Source organism: Cavia porcellus, unplaced genomic scaffold (assembly GCF_034190915.1).
Source record: "Cavia porcellus strain 051 isolate PalLab524CR breed Dunkin Hartley unplaced genomic scaffold, mCavPor4.1 scaffold_32, whole genome shotgun sequence".
In the NCBI taxonomy this organism is placed as follows: domain Eukaryota; kingdom Metazoa; phylum Chordata; class Mammalia; order Rodentia; family Caviidae; genus Cavia; species Cavia porcellus.
This window is the reverse complement of record NW_026947515.1, coordinates 23,692,716-23,713,632: the sequence shown is the minus strand read 5'-3', so window position 1 is coordinate 23,713,632 and position 20,917 is coordinate 23,692,716. Positions and strand designations below refer to the sequence as shown.

Genomic DNA, 20,917 nt, shown 5'->3' with positions numbered 1-20,917 from the left:
TGTATCACTAAATAGTTCAGGCTGACCTTGAACTCACTGTGTAGACCAAGTTGGCCTGGAACTCACAGCATTCCTCCTGCCTCAGCCTCCTGAGTGCTGGGCTTGCAGGCATGAGCCACCACGCCCAGCTTTGGATTGCAATTTTGATTCCCCTGACAATCCTATTTTTTTATTCCAGAAATTGAAAGTTTTCATCTATGATCTGATGGTCTTTGGTTTATTGAAGTTGGATATTTTAAGTACACAAGAAGTACACACATGTTGTAAAATTTATCCCTAGGCATTTTATATTTATTTAACATTATTTTAAATTTTTTTAATTTTCAGTTTCCATTTTTGCTACTAGTAAAACATTATGTACTGGTTTTGTATCCTGCATCATAATTACTCATTTGATTCTAGTAGCTTTGGGGGGAGTAGATTTCATAGCATTTATGCTGATCTCTTTATCTTTCTTTCCAAGCAATACCTTGTTTTCTCACACTATTGCATTTGCTAGGGATCCCCAAGCCTAAGATACACGCACACACATAGTCTGAAACAGTGTTGGATAGAAGACATAAAAGTGATTTTGCTTAGTTTAGTAACTGGAGGACAGGATTTATTTATGTATTTTATTTTTTATTTTTTTAAAGCCAGTCAAATTTAGCAGTGGGGGGGGGTGGTATACCAACTTTAGTGACACTAATGTTAAGTTCTGATAACCCACTGCCATCAGACCAGCCAAGGACAGGATTTAATTTTCTTAATTTTTGCTAAGAGTTAGGTGTATTTTTTATTTGTTTTTATAAATGTACCTTATCACACTGAAGCAATTTGTTTAATCCTAGTTTGGTAAGTAAGCAATTTTATAATAAATATGAAATGTTGTCAAAGGCTCTACCTCTATTGAAATAACTATATGGATTTTCTTCTTTAATCTGTTAATTTGCTGATTTTTTTTTTCTTTTGTGGTGCCGGGGATCGAACCCAGGGCCTTGAGCATGCAAGACAAATTATGTAGAATTATAATGACTTTTAAATGGTAAGAAAGCCTGAGTCCTGGGGTGAACCTCACGTGTTACAGGGAAAACAGACCAAGCACGGCACGGAGGGAGGTTTAGGAGACAGTTTATTACACGGGTGGGCTTCTGACTAGGGTGTCTCCAAAGAGCCAGAGCCCCACCTGGCAGGCAGGGTTTGGGGGCTTTAAAGGGAAGCATGCGGGGAGGTACCCGGGAAGCTGGGGCACCTGTGACTGCAGGGGCGGGCGGCGGTGTGGATGCCCAAGGAGTCTGACGTCTTGGTTACTCTGTAAGGGTGCTGGCTGCAAGGAGGCGGCAAAACAGGTACACCAAGGAAGGAAGGTTCTGGAATCAGGCTTGCCGGACGGGACCGCTGGGTCCTGGCGGGCTTTCTTGGCGGGCCTTTATTTTAAACTTTCAAATTCTCTTTCACACATTATTTTTATATTGCGCGTTCGATTTACAAATATTTAATAATTTTGGTGTTTATGTTCGTAAAGCTTAGTTACCTAAAGTGTTTTCAAAAGGGAGATTGCATGGTGTCTGATTGGTTTTGGTATCAGGGAATTTTCTTCCTGGCTGCTTTTAAGACCTCCTCTTTGCTTTGTGTGTTTACTCCAGCGCATTTTAAGTGCGGATTTCTCTTTTATTTGTCCGCAGTATCCGTTTGCCTCCTATACAGGACATTCCTGTCTTTCATCACAGCTGGGAATTATCGGGCTTCATTACTTCTAATATTACCCTGACTCCATTCTCTTTATTTTGTTTTCATTTGAGAATTCCATTTAGGCTTCTATGAGATCTTTTTTACTGCACTATCTTTAATATGTTTATCTTTTCTTAATTTAAAAAATCTGTGTATAGGGCTGGGGATTTAGCTCAGCGGCATAAGCACCTGCCTTGCAAGCAGGCGGTCGTGAGTTTGATCCCTGGTACCGAGAAAAATGAAAAAGACAAAAAAAAAAATCTGTGTATCTATCTATGCTGGGAAAAATTTCAGGCCTCTGTTTTTTTTTAAGTCAGGGCCTCACTGTGCAGTTCAGAGTGGCCTTAAACTCACTATGTGGCCCTAGCAGGCTATCTTTCTGCTCAGCCTCAAGTAGTGGAATTATAGGTGTGCTCCACCTCCTGGCTTTATTTGTTATCTCTTCTCTTAACTGTGTGCTATTCTTTTACCCACTTATTGAGTTTTCTCCCCCCTAGAAATTATGTGGGGTTTTAAAAATTATTAATTATTTATTTAGTTTTGAGACGGAGTCTCACCATGCAGGTCAGGCTGGTCTTGAGCTCACTTTGTAGCCCAGGCTGGTCTTGAACTTGCTGTGATCCTTCTGCCTCAGCCTCCTGAGTGTTGGGATTGTAGGCATGCTCTTTGCTTTTTTTAATGCTATTTATTTATTAGAAATATTTTTTATCGGGGCTGGGGATTTAGCTCAGTGGCATAAGCACCTGCCTTGCAAGCGCGTGCTCGTGAGTTTGATCCCCGGTATTGATAAAAACAAACAAACAAACAAAAAGAAATATTTTTTATCCTATGATTTGCTTAAACTTTAAATAAATTGTACTACAAAGGACAATCAATAACCGATTTTAACATTCAGGTACACACATCAGTGTTGGTCACTATGAAAAGAGAGAATCATTGTGTACAGTTTCATGTAATCTGTAATAAATGTTCAGCTGTATTTTTTATTAAAATAAACCACATCAAGAAATGTGTCTGTAGATAATTTCAAATGAGACCTTTCCGTATCACCTTTTGTAAGCACAAGGAATAGATTCACGAAGTATAGACATTCCCTTCCAGTTAGCTTTTTTTTTCTCTTTTTGGTACCAGGGATCAAACTCAGGACCTTGGGCTCCCCAGGCAGGCACTTATGCCACTAAGCTAAATCCGTGGCCCCCTTTCACCTATCTTGTCTCTAATTTTCAACCAGGGGTGTAAAGACTGAAAAACTTCTTGTTCTGAGTGGGCTGGGAGATCAATCCCTAGCAGAACTTGTGGGATGGGAGTCTTTCTGGAGTTAGTTTTTTTTTACTAGTCAAGTGCAGTAGTGAGAAGGGGGGAGAGAGTAGAGCAAGGAGTTCAGTCTGTACTGACTGTGAGCAATCAATGGAGATAACTCACCACCTTCGGACCAGCCTGGAGTTAGTTTTGTTATTTGGGTATATTTTCAGAATAAACAGAAGCTCCAAAGGGCTGAGGCAGGGGCGGGGGCGCAGTGGGAGAGGGCTTACCTAGCATGCAGGAGGTCCTGGCTTTGATCCTCAGGGCCACCAAAAAACAACACGCAGTTGTTTGTACGTTATTAGCTTATATTCTGTTTTTTTTTTTTTTTTCAATTTTCTGTTTGCCACTAATTTCTTAATAGGATTTTAAGATTTCTACCCATATTTATTATGCTATGAATATAAAAATTACTCATAGTTAGCCGGGCGTGGTGGCTCATGCCTGTAATCCCAGCACTCTGGAGGCTGAGGCAGGAGGATCCTTGCAAGTTGAAGACCAGCCTGGGCTACAAAGTGAGCTCAAGGCCAGCCTGAACTGTATAGTGAGACCCTGTCTCAAAAAGACAAAAAACCAAGCCAAACAAAAAAAACCTCATAGTTATGCTTTTATTCTTTATTGAAAGAATCTAACAGTAAATATAGATTAAAGAATGCCTTTTATGCATAAAGGTTATCTTTTCTGGATATAGCTTTCATTTAGGATTCTGCCACATTCATACTTTGTCCTTCTGATGAAATCAGGAAAATATTTTACATCAGTCCTATTCAAAGAATAAGGCAACCGTAACACAAAGTGGGAGAATGGACTTTTCTCCTCACAAACACATTTAAACTTTTTAATTTAATTTAACTTTATTTTATTTAATTTTGTACTGGGAATCAAACTCATGACCTTGTGCTTGCCAGGCAGGCACTTATACCTCTGAGGTAAATCCCTGGCCCCACATAAACTTCTTACCTGTACAAAAACACCTGTTGTGCCTTGCAGCTTACTTTTATTTTACTTATTTATTTTGGGGGGAGGTACCCATGGGGCCAAGGGACCATAAACCAAAATCTCTGAAATGGAATCTGCATACATTTTTGGTCCTTTATGTTGATTTTCCCCCGTATATTGTCACAGAGAAAGACATCTGAGTAACACACCAGTTGTCCCACGAGTCCGGCATAACAAAGAAGATAAAAGCAGGTTAGCCCAGGCCCTGATCCAAGGTCAAGCATTGCATTTAATTGTTATTTTTCTTAGTCTCTTTTAAACAGTTTCTCTGCAGTGTGTCTCTGCTTTTTATGACTTCTTTTCAAAGAATTTCGCCACGACCTAATGCAGCACCTGAGGTTCTTGGGGTTAAGGACAGCGAGAGGATGAGAAAATTAAAGGACAAAGCTGGGGTCAGGTGGAGCCTTTATCCTCCTGATGGGAGGAAAGGAACTGCTTGACCACTGTAGCACCTTTGTTTATCCTGGGAAAGACAGGTCAATTTCAGCGCTCTGCCTAGCAGCCCATGGCTTGGCCCCGCCTTCTTGGTGCTGGAACAACTTGTTTACATAGCTGGTTTTGGTCTCTCTGGGTTTTTTTTGGGGGGACGGGACTGGCCTTGCTTTAGCCCCACCCATGTGATCAATCTCCAGCTTCAATGGCTCCCTACATATCCCTCTCTTTTATTTTGTTGTTTCCTGGGACAGGTGGTCAATTGAAGCTGGAGGAGCTGTGTTGGAGAGCTCTGTAGATCTTTTTATTTTAAGTGCAGTCCAAAAATTTTTAAGTCCCTGCATTCCACAGTTGAAACCCTGTGCAGTCCATCACTCTGTGACAGGAGTCAGCTACCAGTGTAGCTGGCAGTTGCCAAAAGGTGTTAGTCATTTGAGTTTCTTTTATAACATATGACTTCAGCATTGTTTTATATACCTCTAGTAGTTGTACGTTTTCTGCAGGATGTTCAAGACCAAGTTAAGGTGAGACCTATTTTAAATACAGTCAGTTTTTGATAATCTATCAAGGTCAGTTAAGTCTCCTCAGGGACACCTTAGAACTGTTATACTAAGATGCTGAAAAATTAAAATAATTGATTAAAAGATAATTAGCAAAAATAGTTACTTAAAAGGATAATTATTAGCAATATTTTCCAGTTTTTATCAAGGGAAGAATAACCAATTGAGCAATACAATAATCTAGGGAGTTTTGAACTGTGTTTTGAGTAGATTGAACCGTGACCCCGATTTCTCCTTGCAGCTGAAACAAGCAACATTGTTTCTTTACCTTCCTTGTCTGGGCCAAGCTCCAGGCTCAGAGGAGGTTTTGGTGCCCTCCCCTGCCTGGGGGCCTGTGAGAAGCAGTGAGAGGAGCAGGAGGCAGCTGCTTTATTAAACAGCCCTTTCAAATCTGGAGAGGGCCAGCTGATTTCTGTTGGACTGTTTTTTCCCTAGTCTTGCTCTAAGCTGTTTTTCAATTTCCTCCAAAGTATGTAAGTTTACAGTTTGTTCTTCTGGAGACACATGCAAGAAATTTAGCGAGCTGTGTAGTGTCAGTCTGTGGACAACTAAAATTGATTTAAGAAGGCAAAAAGGACCTGAATAAATGTAGTTACATTAATCTTGAATTTAAAACAAGTACCTCTGTAGTAAACAATTTTGAAAACACAATGGAGTTTGAGAATTTAGGTTACCCGATATCAAGACCCACTACAAAGCCATAGGGAGACAGTGATGTGCTGGAGCCAGCCTGATCAGGCCTGCTGGAAGTTCTGAATTTACATGGAGTGGCCCAATGATCCCGTCCTCTACACTTTGGACAGCCCGTGGAAGGTTTGGCTGAATGGATAGTTAGTGGCTCAGTTAAGGTTATCAGTGTGGGGGTCGGGCTGCCACCTTTTCCCTGCTCGGGACCTGATTCTGAAACAGTGCCTGGAGCCACTTCCCTTGTAATCCTCTCAAGAAGCTTAAGGTTATTAAGACCCTGTGTCGTCCAGATCCACAGAAGGAATGTAAATACTGGAATCAAGCATACAGCAAACAGGTCCTTATGCATTTGTGATTCTTTTGGATAAGTTTGCCCCATAGTTAGACAGCTGATATAATTAATATATCTCTTTTTTTTCTTTTCAGGGGAAGGGGTTTCCCTCAGGAAGACCATTTATAACTGGCCCTAGAGAATAAGGGATTTTCAATGCCCCACTCTACACCTGATGACGCCAATATCAAGACCTTCCAGTGATGACTACTGACCTGTACCAATGCACTTCTCCCCTTAGTCTCATGCACATGAGAAGTGTCCCCCTCACCCTCAGTCTCCAACCCCGTCTGTGTTCTGGCACCATATGCCACAACTCAGTGCAGCTCCTGAGGTTCCTGGGGTTAAGGACCTGTGAGAGGATGAGAAAAAGAAAAGACAGAACTGGGGTAAGGTGGAGCCCTTATCCTCCTGATGGGAGGAAAGGAACTGCTCGACCTCTGTAGCACCTTTATTTATCCTGGGAAAGACGAGGTCGATTTCAGTGCTCTGCCTAGCAGCCCATGGCTTGGCAGGCCTGGCCCCTGCCTTCTTGGTGCTAGAATAACTTGTTTACATAGCTGGTTTTGGTCTCTCTGTTTTGGGCGGGGGACGGGACTGGCCTTGCTTTATTATGTGATCATCTCCAGCTTCAATGGCTTCCTACACCATGCGAGTAAGTGTGTATTCAGGGACACACATATAACCGTGGACACATATGTAACTGGGGCGATCTAAAATCATGAGTTCTTACTGATATTTCTTGTTGTCACCCAGTAGCAAAATGTTCATTGCCTGTTTTCTTTTTTTTTTTTTTTTTCACCTTTTTTTTTTTTAATTTTATTTTAGGAGAAAAGAAAAAAAAAGCAGGGAAAGGGTACAAGTTATACAGATTTACAGAAAAAAAATGAACAGTAGGAAATCACTAGTTAATGGATTACATATTGTCATCTTAGAAATAATTGTTCAAGTCACAAAATTAAAGCTTGTAAAGTGGACATTCCATCAATGATACTGCAAACAGTTCTGTTCATTGATCCAATAAAACTCTGTGATATCATTTTCTATCTTATACACTTAAATATACATGCAGTTATATAGTTTGGAGCACTTTCTTTTCCTCTCTTTTGTACCATGACTATTACACATTTTGGGTTTCATTGCTCCCACGGTTCTTATTACTTTTTTGGAAGAGAGTAAAACCAAATGTGACATAACAGAACAGAATCGGTCAAGTCAAAAGGGTGGGCATAATAGATAATGTAAAAACATAATACAAGGTGATCCACAATGGTTACCATAATGCCTCCCGCTATCTCTAATGAATTGCCTATATCGTTAGTTATAATACAATTGAATAAAACAGTAAAGAATAAAACCGACAAAACCAAAACATTGGAGACATTGTAGGTCTTCAAAAGTAGATAAAAGTCAACGAGAATGGGCGTCATAATGAATCTCATTATCTTCACAGCTGATGCCTAAACTTTCGAACCTGATACTATCCAACAAAACAGAATAGGGGAACATCAGTTAAAAACCAGATGGTGAGAGTAATACAGGGCTTTAAATCAAGGTAATGAAAAGTCAAAGTGGGTCACTATAATATATCCTGCTATTTTTTTTCCTTTAATTAAAAGGATAAAGATAAAAAAGTAAATAATGGAGTGGAGAATGAGATAAAAGAGGGCATAACAACGAAACAGCGCAGATCAAAATATAACCATTTAAGCAGAATAGTGTTTCACCACCAGATAATCCTAACCTAAAAGTAGTTACCATATTGTCTCTTTCTTTGAAATCCTTGAGTACAACTTCGTATACTGTAGCATTAAGTATATCAAAACAATGTAAAACCATTCAAGAGAATGACAGCATTACAGAGTATTTAGAATTGACTAACAGAAAATGAACAATGGTTTCTGTATAATCTCCTTGTCTTTAAAAGGTTTTTGCTTATACTATCGTACATAATAAAATCCAATAAGATACAGCCTATTTAGACCATTGGAGACAGAAGGACAAAAGCTAGATGAGACTTCAAACCAAGATGATACTAAATCAGTATTACCTATTAAGATGTCATTTTCTCCAAAATAGCTGTTCCTATCATCCAATCTTCTCTGCCTCATTTCTGTTGAGCTCTTTTTCTGTCAGTAGCTGTCAGTTTGTCTTCTTCATTTTGTTCTCTGCTCCATTCGTTGTGGCCTCTCTGCCATTATTTCTGGATTCTTTGTATTTTTCTTTTTTTAGAATATCCTGCAATACTCTCTGTAGAGTTGAATTGGTGGTTGCAAATTCCCCCAGTTCCTCTTTATCCTGGAAGCACCTCGTTTTTCCATCAATTTCCAGGGACAGTTGTGCAGGATATCTCAATCTTGGCTGGAGATTATTATCTTTCAAAGCTTGAATTATTTCCCCCCAAGCTCTTCGTGATTTGATGGTTTGTGCAGAGAAATCTGCTGTAATTCTGATGGGTGTTCCCTTGTAAGTGGTCTGTTTCTTGTCTCTGACAGCTTTTAATATTCTGTTCTTGTATTGAATTTCTGGAATTTTTATAATTATATGCCTGGGTGTTGCTCTGTTTGGGTTGTAGGTAGCTGGGGTCCTGTATGCCTCATACATCTGAGTATCTTTACCTTTTGCTAAATTAGGAAAATTCTCCTGGATTATTTCTGTGAGTAGCTTTTGTAGTTCACTTGTTTGTGTCCCTACTTCTTCTTTTATGTTCTTAATCCTTAAGTTATGGATCCTCTTATCATCTTCTTGTCTTTGTATTATTGCTGTTTGTTTCTTTGTTATTTTTAAGAAGTTTTTCATTTCATTCTCCCATATTACAAGTCTGCCCTCCAGTTCAGATATTCTGTCCTTAGTTTCTTTCAAGCTGTTATGCCAGTCTTCGAAAGACTTCTTAGTATCTTGGTAGTCCCTTTGAACCTGCTTCACGTATTCTATGCTTTCTCTGTTTTCTCCATCAAACAATTCTCCCCTTTTTTTCTGTTCTTCCATTCCACCACCTGTTTTTTCTTGGGTGGTACTTAGCATTTCTCTAACTATTCTGCATACTTCTAGCTTCAGGTCGTTGATAACTTCATTCCTGAATTGGTCTATGAGGCTCTCTATATGGCGCCTTATGTGTATTGGTGCGGTGTCTGCTATTGCCTGATTCTCAGAATTGGGGGCCGAGGAGCCTTTCTTGTTGCTGCCTCTTCCCATGCTGCCTCTTCTTCTCTGTTCCTTATATATGCAAGCTTATATAAGAGGCCCAGCTTCTCTCCCAGTCAGCCACAGCCTGATCGAATTGTGCCAGTTAGGTCTTCCTGCTCACCGCTGCGCACCAGGGAGTTACGGACCAGGCAGCCTACGCGTCTCCCCTCCCGGCCACCGTCAGGCTCTGGGATCTGGGTTGGGACAGCCTACCAGGTCCACCGGCAGTGTCACGCAGGCCAGGCACTTTTCACCAATCCTGCCCGAGAGGGCGATGTGTGGCTGGAGTTGCCACCGCGCCCTCCTCCTGCAGGACTGCTCGGGCCCAGAAAGTCCTCTGCTGGAGTCAAACTGTGGTAGAGTGTCAGTTTCTCTCACTCACCTCACCACAAGTCAGTGCACGCCTCTCTGCTGTTCGCAGATTGCCGTTCTCAGAGCTTCTGCGCGTCTCTCTCCTTCCTGAGCCACTGTAGAGGCAGCCAGCCACTGCGCAGCGGGAAACCCAAATCGCGGCTTACAATGGCGCGGGGTCCAGCCTCCACACCGAGGCATTTCTGTTCCTGTTTTAGCACCAGGACTGCATTCCAAGTTGGTTTCTCTCAGCCCAGTTCGTTCCTGAGTCAGCAGAGCATATCTCCACCTGCTTATGTTTCCTTAGTCCGCACCATTCCTGGCTTCTGAGCCGAGTCTTTCAGAGAGCCTCCGGTAGTTGCTGTTATCTGTCTGCCATGTTCTCCCGGAAGTCTCATTCATTGCCTGTTTTCATATTGCTTACTTCCTTTTCTGGCCATCATGTACTTAATGCCTATTAGCCAGGTGCAGTGAGAAATTCTAACTACTCAGGAGATTGAGGCAGGAGGGTCACAAGTTCAAGGCCACCTTGGACAACTCCATGAGACACTATCTCAGTCAATCAATCAGACAGTCAGGATGTAGCTCAGTGGTACAGTGCTGCTGGGCTCGACCCCCAGTACCACAAAACAAAATAGCACTGAAGTCTCACTCTTAACATTTGCACTTATTACCCCTATAATACAGGGCCAGTGGGTTCATCATTATCTAGCGAGGCAACGTGATTAGCCAACTACTCACCAATGAGAGCTCCATGCTGCTGTTCTTTCTGTCTTTACTCTGAGGCTCTATAGTTAAAAACTAGTTTTACTTCTTTTCTGTGGTTGTGAGCATTTAAATATGGGTATGGTCAACTTGCCTTTGTCCACTTTAGAGTTTCCTCCCAGTCTATTGACTTCACTATTTTTGGGATATAGAAAGTGCAAAGATAAAACTGCAGAAGCTCGTGCCACTTCCTCCTCCAGCCTCTTCTGTCCTCTCAGCTCGCCCTGCTCCTCTGTAACTTCCTTAGGTGACCAGTCTCACTAAGTTCCAGCATGTCTTCCTTTGTATGTCTTTTTGCAGAGATAACTGAACATGTGTGTGTTTTCCCATTCCTTTCTAGTATCAGTGCAGGTTGAAGATCCGAAGTCTCGACTTCCGGGAAAACATGGCGGACAGATAACAGCAGCTACGGAGGCTCTCTAAAAGACTCGGCTCAGAAGTCAGGAGTGGTGCGGAGTAAGGAGACATAAGCAGGTGGAGATATGCTCTGCTGACCCAGGAACGAACTAGGCTGAGAGAAACCAACTTAGAATGCAGTCCTGGTGCTAGAACAGGAACAGAGGGGTCTCAGTGTGGAGGCTGGAGCCTGCGCCATTGGAAGCCGTGATTTGGGTTTCCCGCCGCTCAGCAGCTGCGTCTACATCAGCTCGGCAGTGAGAGAGATGCACAGAAGCTCTGAGAACGGGAATCTGTGAACGGAGTTGAAAACAGGATGGGCGGGGAGCCGTGCACTGACTTGTGGTGAGGTGAGTGAGAGAAACTGACACTCTACCACAGTTTGACTCCAGCGGAGGACATTCTGGGACTGGGCAGACTTGTGGGAGCGGGGCGCTGCAGCGACTCCAGCCACGTATCCCCCTCTCAAGCAGGATTGGTGAGAAGTGCCTAGGCTACGTGATGCTGCTGGCGGACCCAGTAGGCTAGCCCAACCCAGATCCCAGAGCCTGAGGGTGGCCTGGAGGGGCAGGCCCCGCGTAGGCTGCCTGGTCTGGAACTTCCTGGTGTGCTGTGGTGGGCAGGAACACCTAGCTGGCGCAATTCGATCAGGCTGTGGCTGACAGGGAGGGAAGCTGGGCCTCCTATATAAGCTTGCATATATAAGGAACAAAGAATATGGGAAGAGGCAGCAACAAGAAAGGCTCCTCGGCCCCTAATCCTGAGAAACAGGTAATAGCGGTCACCACACCAATAGACATAAAGCGCCATCTAGAGAGCCTCATAGATTAGTTCAGGAATGAAGTTATTAATGACCTGAAGCTAGAAGTAAGCAGAATAGTTAGAGAAATGCTAAGCACCACACAAGAAAAAACGGATGGTGGAATGGAAGAACAGAAAAAGAGGGGAGAATTGTTTGATGGAGAAAATAGAGAAAGCATAGAATACGTGAAGCAGGTTCAAAGGGACTACCAGGAAACTAAAAACTCTATTGAAAACTGGCATAACAGCTTGAAAGAAACTAAGGACAGACTATCTGAACTGGAGGGCAGATTTATAATATGGGAGAATGAAAGGAAAAACTTCTTAAAAATAACAAAGAAACAAACAGCAATAATACAAAGACAAGAAGATGATAAGAGGATCCATAACTTAAGAATTAAGAACATAAAAGAAGAAGTAGGGACACAAACAAGTGAACTACAAAAGCTACTCACAGAAATAATCCAGGAGAATTTTCCTAATTTAGCAAAAGGTAAAGATACTCAGATGTATGAGGCACACAGGACCCCAGCCACCTACAACTCAAACAGAGCAACACCCAGGCATATAATAATAAAAATTCCAGAAATTCAATACAAGAACAGAATATTAAAAGCTGTCAGAGACAAGAAACAGACCACTTACAAGGGAGCACCCATCAGAATTACAGCAGATTTCTCTGCACAAACCATCAAATCATGAAGAGCGTGGGGGGAAATAATTCAAGCTTTGAAAGATAATAATCTCCAGCCAAGATTGAGATATCCTGCACAACTGTCCCTGGAAATTGATGGAAAAACAAGGTGCTTCCAGGATAAAGAGGAACTGGGGGAATTTGCAACCACCAATTCAACTCTACAGAGAGTATTGCAGGATATTCTAAAAAAAGAAAAATACAGAGAATCCAGAAATAGTGGGGGGGAGGCCACAATGAATGGAGCAGAGAACAAAATGAAGAAGACAAACTGACAGCTACTGACAGAAAAAGAGCTCAACAGAAATGAGGCAGAGAAGATTGGATGATAGGAACTGCTATTTTGGAGAAAATGATGTCTTAATATGTAATACTGATTTAGTATCATCTTGTTTTGAAGTCTCATCAATGAAATCTCATTTTGTTCTTCTGTCTCCATTGGTCTAAACAGGTTGTATCTTATTGGATTTTATTATGTACGATAGTATAAGCAAAAACTTTTAAAGACAAGGAGATTATACAGAAACCAGTGTTCATTTTCTGTTAGTTGATTCTAAATACCCTGTAATGCTGTCATTCTCTTAAATGGTTTTACATTGTTTTGATATATTTAATGCTACAGTATACAAAGTTGTACTCAAGGATTTCAAGGAAAGACACAATATGGTAACTACTTTTATGTCAGGATTATCTTGTGGTGAAACACTATTCTGCTTAAATGGTTGTGTTTTGATCTGCGCTGTTTTGCTGTTATGCCCTCTTTTATCTCAATCTCCACTCCATTATTTACTTTTTTATTTTTATCCTTTTAATTAAGGGAAAAATAAATAAAAATAGCAGGATATATTATAGTAACCCACTTTGACTTTCCATTATCTTGATTTGAAGCCCTGTGTTGCTCTCACCATCTTGTTTTTGACTGATGTTCCTCTATTCTGTTTTGCTGGATAGTACCAGGTTCGAAAGTTTAGGCAACAGCTGTGAAGATAGTGAGATTCATTATGACGCCCATTCTCGTTGACTTTTATCTACTTTTGAAGACCTACAATGTATCCAATGTTTTGGTTTTGTTGGTTTTGTTCTTTATTGCTTTGTTCAATTTTATTATAACTGATGATATAGGCAATTCTATTAGAGATAGCGGGAGGCATTATGGTAACCATTATTGATCACCTTGTATTATGCTTTTACATTATCTATTATGTCCACCCTTTTGATTTGATTGACTCTGTTCTGTTAAGTCACATTTGGTTCTACTCCCTTCCACAAAAGTAGTAAGAACTGTGGGAGCAACAAAACCCAAAATGTGTAATTGTCATTGTACAAAAGAGGAAAAGAAAGGGCTCTAAATGATATAACTGCAGGTATATTTAAGTGTATAAGATAGAAAATGATATCACTGAGTTTTATTGGATCATTGAACAGAACTTTTGCAGTATCATTGTTGGAATGTCCACTTTACAAGCTTTAATTTTGTGACTTGAACAATTATTTCTAAGATGACAATATGTAATCCATTAACTAGTGATTTCCTACTGTTTATTTTTTTCTGTAAATCTGTATAACTGGTATCCTTTCTCTGCTTTTTTTTCTCCTTAAATAAATTAAAAAAAAAAAAAGAAGAAGATCCGAAGTCTCAAATTCTCCAAGCCCTGGAACCTTAAGGGCAAACACCATGCCACAAGGAGACCCCACAGATGACTCCCTGTGACCCTCACAGTCAAAGCACAGGTGTGTGGCAGCTTCTCCCCAGATGCCTGCTGGCCTGAAGCCTGAAGCCTGAAGCCCACTGTCTCCAGCCCCAACAGCATGCTGGCGAGGGTCAGAGCTGGGTGCAAGGAGGGGGCTGAGCTGGGGCCACTGGACTCACTTGAGGTCCAGGAGATGGAGCTAAAGCGTTAGGTTCTATTTATGAAGGAGACAACTGTTTCTGGGAATTATGTCCAGTTTCATTTCCACATGGGATAGATGAAAAGGTGACCCCCAATGCCTTTTTAGTAGAGATTTCCTGGATAGAAACATACCTCCAGCCCTGCCCCAATTACATGTATGAAGGCTTTTAAAAAAACAATAACATATCATCGCTGTAAAACAAAGTAAACTGAAGTTCCGGGAAGCAGTGGAAATTAACCTGAGAACAGCAGTGACCTATACATCCTTTGACTACGCCAAGGAGAATAAAGAGCTGTTTGCAGAGAATCACTGTCCCATTCGTTCAACATCCATAGCACTGTCATCTCAGTTGAAACTCCTAATGTTATGGCTTGTGTCTAGATGCCCCTCCAAAGCCTCCTGCAGTCATAGGTGGGGCATTGTCAGAGGTGACCAGATCTAGAGTGTGTGATAGGTGCAGTGTTAAGATTAAGGGTGGGTGGTTACTAAATCAGCCCACTGATTGGTTTGGTCCTAATCCTGGCAGCATGGATACAGAAATAAACTCATCTTACCCTCTCCCTTGATGCCCACCAAGAACTTTTCCTGTGCCTCTCCACCTTGCCTGGAGTCAGCTGAGGGTGGACTGAAACCTCTACAAACTGGGAGCTAAATAAACCTCCCTTATCTTGTGGGTGTTGGGTATTTTGTCTATCTAACAAGAGAAATGTAATTAACACACCTAGTATAACCCCATCAAGTTAGAAAAACGACAAAAAGGACAACTTTCAAAAACTCAGAAACACAAACTGGCAGATAAAACAGATCAGGAAGAGGAGCTTGCTCCGGGCTGGAATTGGGTTGATTTGGTGAAGCACTGAGGAGCACAGACCTGAAGGGGACAACTAGCCCTTGGAATCTGAGATAAGGGAAGAGTGTCCCTTAGAAAGTAAACTGGTTTCCACAGCTTTCATTACCATTTTCTGGTACTGAGGTGTTTTTTTTTTTTTTTTTTTTTAGTATATATAGAATATGGTTTTTGTATGTTGCTTACACAATAGATGTAAGCGGAAAGTTCATGAAGAGATCTGGTCAATTAAATTATTTTTACAAAACTGCCTTAATAGATGGTGGAAATGCTACTGTTCAGTATGCAGTAATTTATGAAGCCTGTTAAGCTCTGTAAATGTACAAACATAAGGAGTAATCAGTTTATTTATATGAACTTACTCTAGTGGATGTGGTGGCTTTTCAAGGAGAATGAGAACGTGTAGACAGTTACTTCATAGCATGATCCACATTAATAGGTTTGTACCCCAAAGTCTTTATCTCTTCTCTTACTTAACTAGAAGCAGAATTACATCAAAGAAATTTAAATAGCAGTGTTTGCACTTTATTTCATGCTCTTTGTAGTTACTTTTTATTTTTCAACAATGAACTCCTTTCATTTAAAAAAACTGACAACTGTTTAGACTTTTGATTTGGGTCACAATGTTTTTTGTTTTGTTTTGTTTTTTTGTCTTTTTGAGACAGGGTCTCACTATGCAGTTGAGAACCTTGAACTCACTTTGTAGCCCAAACAGCCCTCAAACATACAGTGATCCTCCTGCCTCAGCCTCCTGAGTTCTAGGATTATAGGCGAGCACCACCATGTTTGGCTGGGTCAAGGTGTTTGATCATGAGAGCTTTCAATCATGTGAGTAATAGGTGAGTATAAAAGCCAATCTAGGGGGCTGGGGATTTAGCTCAGCAGCATAAGCACATGCCTTGCAAGCAGGCAGTTGTGAGTTTGATCCCTGGTATCGATTAAAAAAAAAAAAGAAAAAGCCAATCTGTCAGATACGTTAGAAGACTTTTGCATAAAGCAAGGTGTGGTGGTGCAATCTTGTAATCAAAGCACTCTGGAAGTTGAGGTAGAATTATACATTGGAGGCCAGCCTGGGATACATAGGGCGAACTTGTCTCAAAAACAAAACAAAAGACAGAGAAGGAGAGAAAAGAAAAAATTGCATCAATATTATTTAAACATTTCATTTTGCACTCAGGAGGCTGAGGCAGGAGGATTGCCGTGAGTTCAACGCCAGGCTGGGCTACATAGTGATTTCAAGGCCAGCCTGAATAATATAGCCAGATCTTGTCTCAACACCCCCCAAAATGTAAGTAAATAAATAGTAGAATGAAAAAATGTTTTCTTTGCTGCATATACTAATATGGGAGTAAGTGATACCTTAATAATTTGTATATTGTTGGAAACAGTGATTTTCATAAAATTTTATTTCTGTGTCTGATGTGTTTTTGTTGGATAACTGAGGTCTTTACATGGTTCAACAAAAAACCACATTTGAAATCTTGCTCTTTTTTTGGTACTAGCAATTGAACTGTGGACTAGGCAGCCACTGTGCTGTTGAGGTACATCCCCAGCCCAAACCTTCCTTTGTTTTTGTAGTGACTTTTCAAGCCCAATGTATTTATCAATCTGCATCTTTTTTAATGTACGTGGCAGTCTTTTCAGATGCTGAACTGTTGTCCATGCTTGGCTTTGAAACTCATTAAGAAAGGACACTATTGGTGTACATTTACTAGGAAAATTTATTGATGTTTGTTGTAATCCCCTTTCTTGTCCTCCTTGAAGTCCAGAAAGTTTGTATTTGTAATCCTTTTGAGGTGTTATTGGAATCCTGGTGAGTTCATTCCAATCTATCACCTACAGTGCAACCGAGGCAGGAGTAAAGACACTAACGCGTATTTACAGTTATGGGCAGCCACGGGGTCCTGAGTCTGGTCCAGGTGAGGATTCACAGGACAAAGGCCTCACCCAGAATTCACTCATTCATGACGAAGGGAGTGGCTGGAGGGTCAGTGACTGAGAATTACATGAGTGCTGTGAGCTGGGCTGGCCAGGGGGCCAGAAAGCTCCTCTGCAATATGCAGAGAGAAGGCTATGCAGAAAGACCAATCTGCATCACACAACCGGAGCAGCATTTGAACGTTGAGGAAGCTGTTGCTTCAGTTTCTGATATGTAAACTTTTATTCCCTGGGAAGTCATGGCCTCTCATCCTGAGGCTTGGACCCAGTTGACATTCCTGGAGCTATGTGGCTCTGCCACCCCGCTGTGCTCAACTGTTCATAGGGAGACACAAGGCAAGGAAACAGTGACTATTATCTAGCTTCAAAGATTCCACATCAACACCTCAGCCAGCCGTAGTCACATTGCTTAGAGCCAGTTGAAGGGAGAAGGAAATGGCTATGCCAGCTCTGTATGTATCAGTATGTGGAGGTAGCTGTTCTGCATTCAAAGAGGGCCATCCAAATGGTCTTCTACAGATGTTTGTATGTGATTTATAGTGACTTTATGTGGCCTCTTAGTTTTTGTTTGTTTTGGGGGAACAGGGTCTTGCTATGCAGTTTAGTCTGGCCTTGAACTCCAGGCAGTCCTGTCTCAGCTTCCTGAGTGCTGGGATTATAAGAATTCACCACCACACCTGGCCACCCCTCAGTTTTAAGAACATGCCACTTCTGCTGTATATCTGGGAGGCTGGATTGTTGTGGTTTTTTTCTTTTTCTTTCTTTTTTTTTGTATTTTTACCGGTACCAGAGATCGAACTCATGACCACATGCTTGCAAGGCAGGCGCTTATGCCGCTGAGCTAAATCCCCAGCCCCTGAAAAGTTAATTTTTAAAGAAATTACCTTAGCATAAGAGCAATCTGAAGGTTGGGGACATAGCTGAGCAGCACAGCACCTGCCTGACAAGTGTAAGGTTGTGAGTTCCATCCCTGGTACAAAAAAAAAAAGCAATTTGAAACATATCTGTGGCTTTTAAGGTTTGGCCTTGGTTAAAGTGTTTGAATTATAAAGTAAGTATAATTACAGAGGAGTTTAATTTCATTTTAAAAAGCTGAATCATATTTTGTTTCTTGAATTAGAATTAAGTTGCCAATTAGAATATGCCAACTGTGTGCTTTTTGTTATGTTGATATGTTTTTCGAAAGCAACATCTGGGAGTGAGAAAAGATTTTTTGTTTCATTTTGTTCTGAAGATTCTGAAATTGTTCAGGCTTATTGAGTTTGCTAGATTAGGAAGACTAATGCTAGCTGAGTACCAGTGAACTATTTTTATCATTTTTATGTGAAATTACAAATTTCTGGGTGTGATGGTGGCCACAGGGTGCTTCTTATGACACTTCCACCAACACTGCCCTCATCCCGGTATATTTTCTCAAAGCCTCCTTACCTCAGATTATATGGAATGACATAGCTAATAAGCAATAAAGTCTGAATTACAAAAAAGCCCCACTGCAAGTACACCAAATATTCCACACAGTTACATGCAGCTACAGTATAAGGTATTTCTGAAATAAAAAGGAATTTCGTATTGTGACTTGGGTCTCACTACCAAGATATCTCAAGATCAGTAACGCAGATATTCCAAAACCCAAACAAAACGTCTGAAGCATTTCCAGTTTACACGTATTTGGGTGAGGGATATTCACCTGTACACTAAGCTTTTTGTTGCTGTTACTTTTATAACGCAGCAATCTGCCTTAGACGTCACCGAGGTTCAGTCGTGTAAAGCGCCCTGTTTGAGCCTCAGCCGCACGCGCTCTGTCCTGCAGATGCTTCTTCCCTTATTCAGTGGTGAAGTGCTTTGCTAGTTTGCAGGGCCTGGCGATTTCAGACTGTGCTACCCTGAGCAAACTTGTGCGTGTTTCCGTTGCCCTCCTCGGTAGCCGACTTTGGGGTGCATCCCTAATACGGACTGTCTCATCAAAAGCAAAGATACAGCTCATTTTGTTTGAAATCTCCCCTTTCACATCCCTATAGCGGTATCCACTGGTGCTCCCAATATTCTAAAGCCTCATCAACCGAATACTGACCCACCTTTTACACTTTTGTCCATCTAATAGGTGAAAACACAGTCTCTGAGTGATTTCGGTTAGTACTTGTCTTGCTTTGAGACAAGTTGAGCCTTTTTGTTTGTTTTTTTTTTTTTGCATGCAAGAGTCATTTCCTGGCATTCAAAGGGATTTGCTCTTTGGTGTTTTTTTATTCATTTTTCTGCTGGGGTTTTGGTCTCTTTTTATCAAATCCCTTTACATCACAGGGATGGTCATGCCTTACTCGTTGTCCTAGATTGGGTCAAAAACCTTTTCCTGAAAGGCTCTTCTGTCTCTAGCGGGGGCTTTAGGAAAGTGACTGGATGTTCAGGCACTGCACGCACAATAGATAGGTGAGGGAGGGCTGGGCACCCCTGGCTCACTGGGGCTGTGATGGGTGAGAAGAAACAGCCTTGGGCCTCATGTATTAGAGTCTATGTAGACAGTTACAAAACAGCTTTTAAAGAGATACTTTATTATAAATGCAAGTGTGTCCCGTTTGCAGGCCACAGGGTCGGAAATGCCTGGGCAAGTCCATAGACGGGTTCAGAGACAGCTGTGCTGTTAGGGGCAGTGCCTGGTAGAGGGTGCAGGTCACTCAGAATGGACCTAGAAAGGGCCTATCCTGTTGGCAGCCTGTCTGTCTGTCTGTCTGTCTGTGTCTCTCTCACTGTTCCCTTTCTCTGTGCTTCTGGCTGCCTTGAGGTGAGCAACTTTCCCTTTTGCTGCCCCTCTGCCATGTTTTTTCTGCCTTGGGGTCAGCTGACCATGGACTGAAGGCCCATCCACCCCACCGAACCCCACGAAAGGATACATTCTTCATCCTTTAAGTTGTGGGTGTCAGGTGCTCAGTCCCAATACCAGCAAGCTGACTAATACATCTATGTTACATGTTGCAAACATTTTCTCCCAGGTTTTTAATTTGTCCCTTGATCTTGTGGTGAATTTGTTGCCGTGCAAATTTTTGTTGTTTATATATAGTAAAATTGGTCAACCTTATTTTTCTTCTGGAGTTTGAGTCATAGAGAACTTTTTCCTTAAAGTGGCCTGGCTTGTGGCAGTGATAGCAGGTAAGTATCATCATCAAGCTTTTCTTGGAGCCCCAAGAATCAGAGTTAAGGCCTGTGCTTTTGTGGCCACAATAAAGGCAGCCATTTTGGGAGTCTCTTGGATTTCTCCCAGTCCTGATTACAGAATACTAAGGAGTCAGCTTTTAATAAAGGATAAGTGAACTATCTGGAGCAAAGCCTATCTTTTTTCTAATGTCTGGAGTTGACTGGGTAATAAGCATGTCTTTAAGCCAAATCTGTCCCTCTACCGAATCAGGATCTATGGACATACGTTTCATTAGTGCCTCTGATCAATGATCTAAGAAGTCAGAGGAGTTTTCACTTTCCTCCTGAGAAATAGCTGATGATTTAAAATCACCAGAAGGCTCAATTTTTCTCCTCCTGAGACCTTTGAGAATACACACTTGAAAATGTCTCCTGTTCCAATCTCCTGTATTGTTGTCATGCCACTTGGAGTCCTGGGTGGGAACTGCTTGTTCACCAGTGGGAACTGGTGGTTCTCTTGGCTTCTATCTTTGGCCTACTTAAACTAACACCGTATTCATCTCCAAAAGTAATAGCAGCTTGTAATGCTGCCTGATTCTCAGTAGAAGTCAATATTTGATTTAAGAATAACATTGCATCTTTCCAGCCTAGCTCATAGGTCTAAATAACTCCTCTATAAACATCAATGTACTTATCAGAATCATCTAAAATTTTTCCTAGTTATGGTTTTATTTAAGTCACTAAGAGAAAGAGACCTATGAATGAGTGTGGTCTCATAAGGGTTATAATGACACCTGGAGCATAGATAAGAATCATCTCTTCATGCAAAGACAGTTGGAACACAATAGAATTCTAACCATTTTCCCTGTTTCTTACAGTATGATTTCAGTTGTAAAAGA

At 41.4% G+C, this 20,917-nt stretch overlaps 1 long non-coding RNA gene across 1 annotated transcript in view; it reads left to right on the top strand.

Annotated features, from left to right (window-relative positions):
• The window catches only part of LOC134474317 (uncharacterized), a 51,812-nt gene extending 36,707 nt beyond the window's left edge, over positions 1-15,105 (top strand). Inside the window, exon 2 of the long non-coding RNA XR_010045108.1 lies at positions 10,664-15,105. This is a non-coding gene — a long non-coding RNA (uncharacterized LOC134474317). The remainder of the gene's footprint in view (positions 1-10,663) is intronic.
• The last annotated feature ends 5,812 nt before the right edge of the window (positions 15,106-20,917 follow it).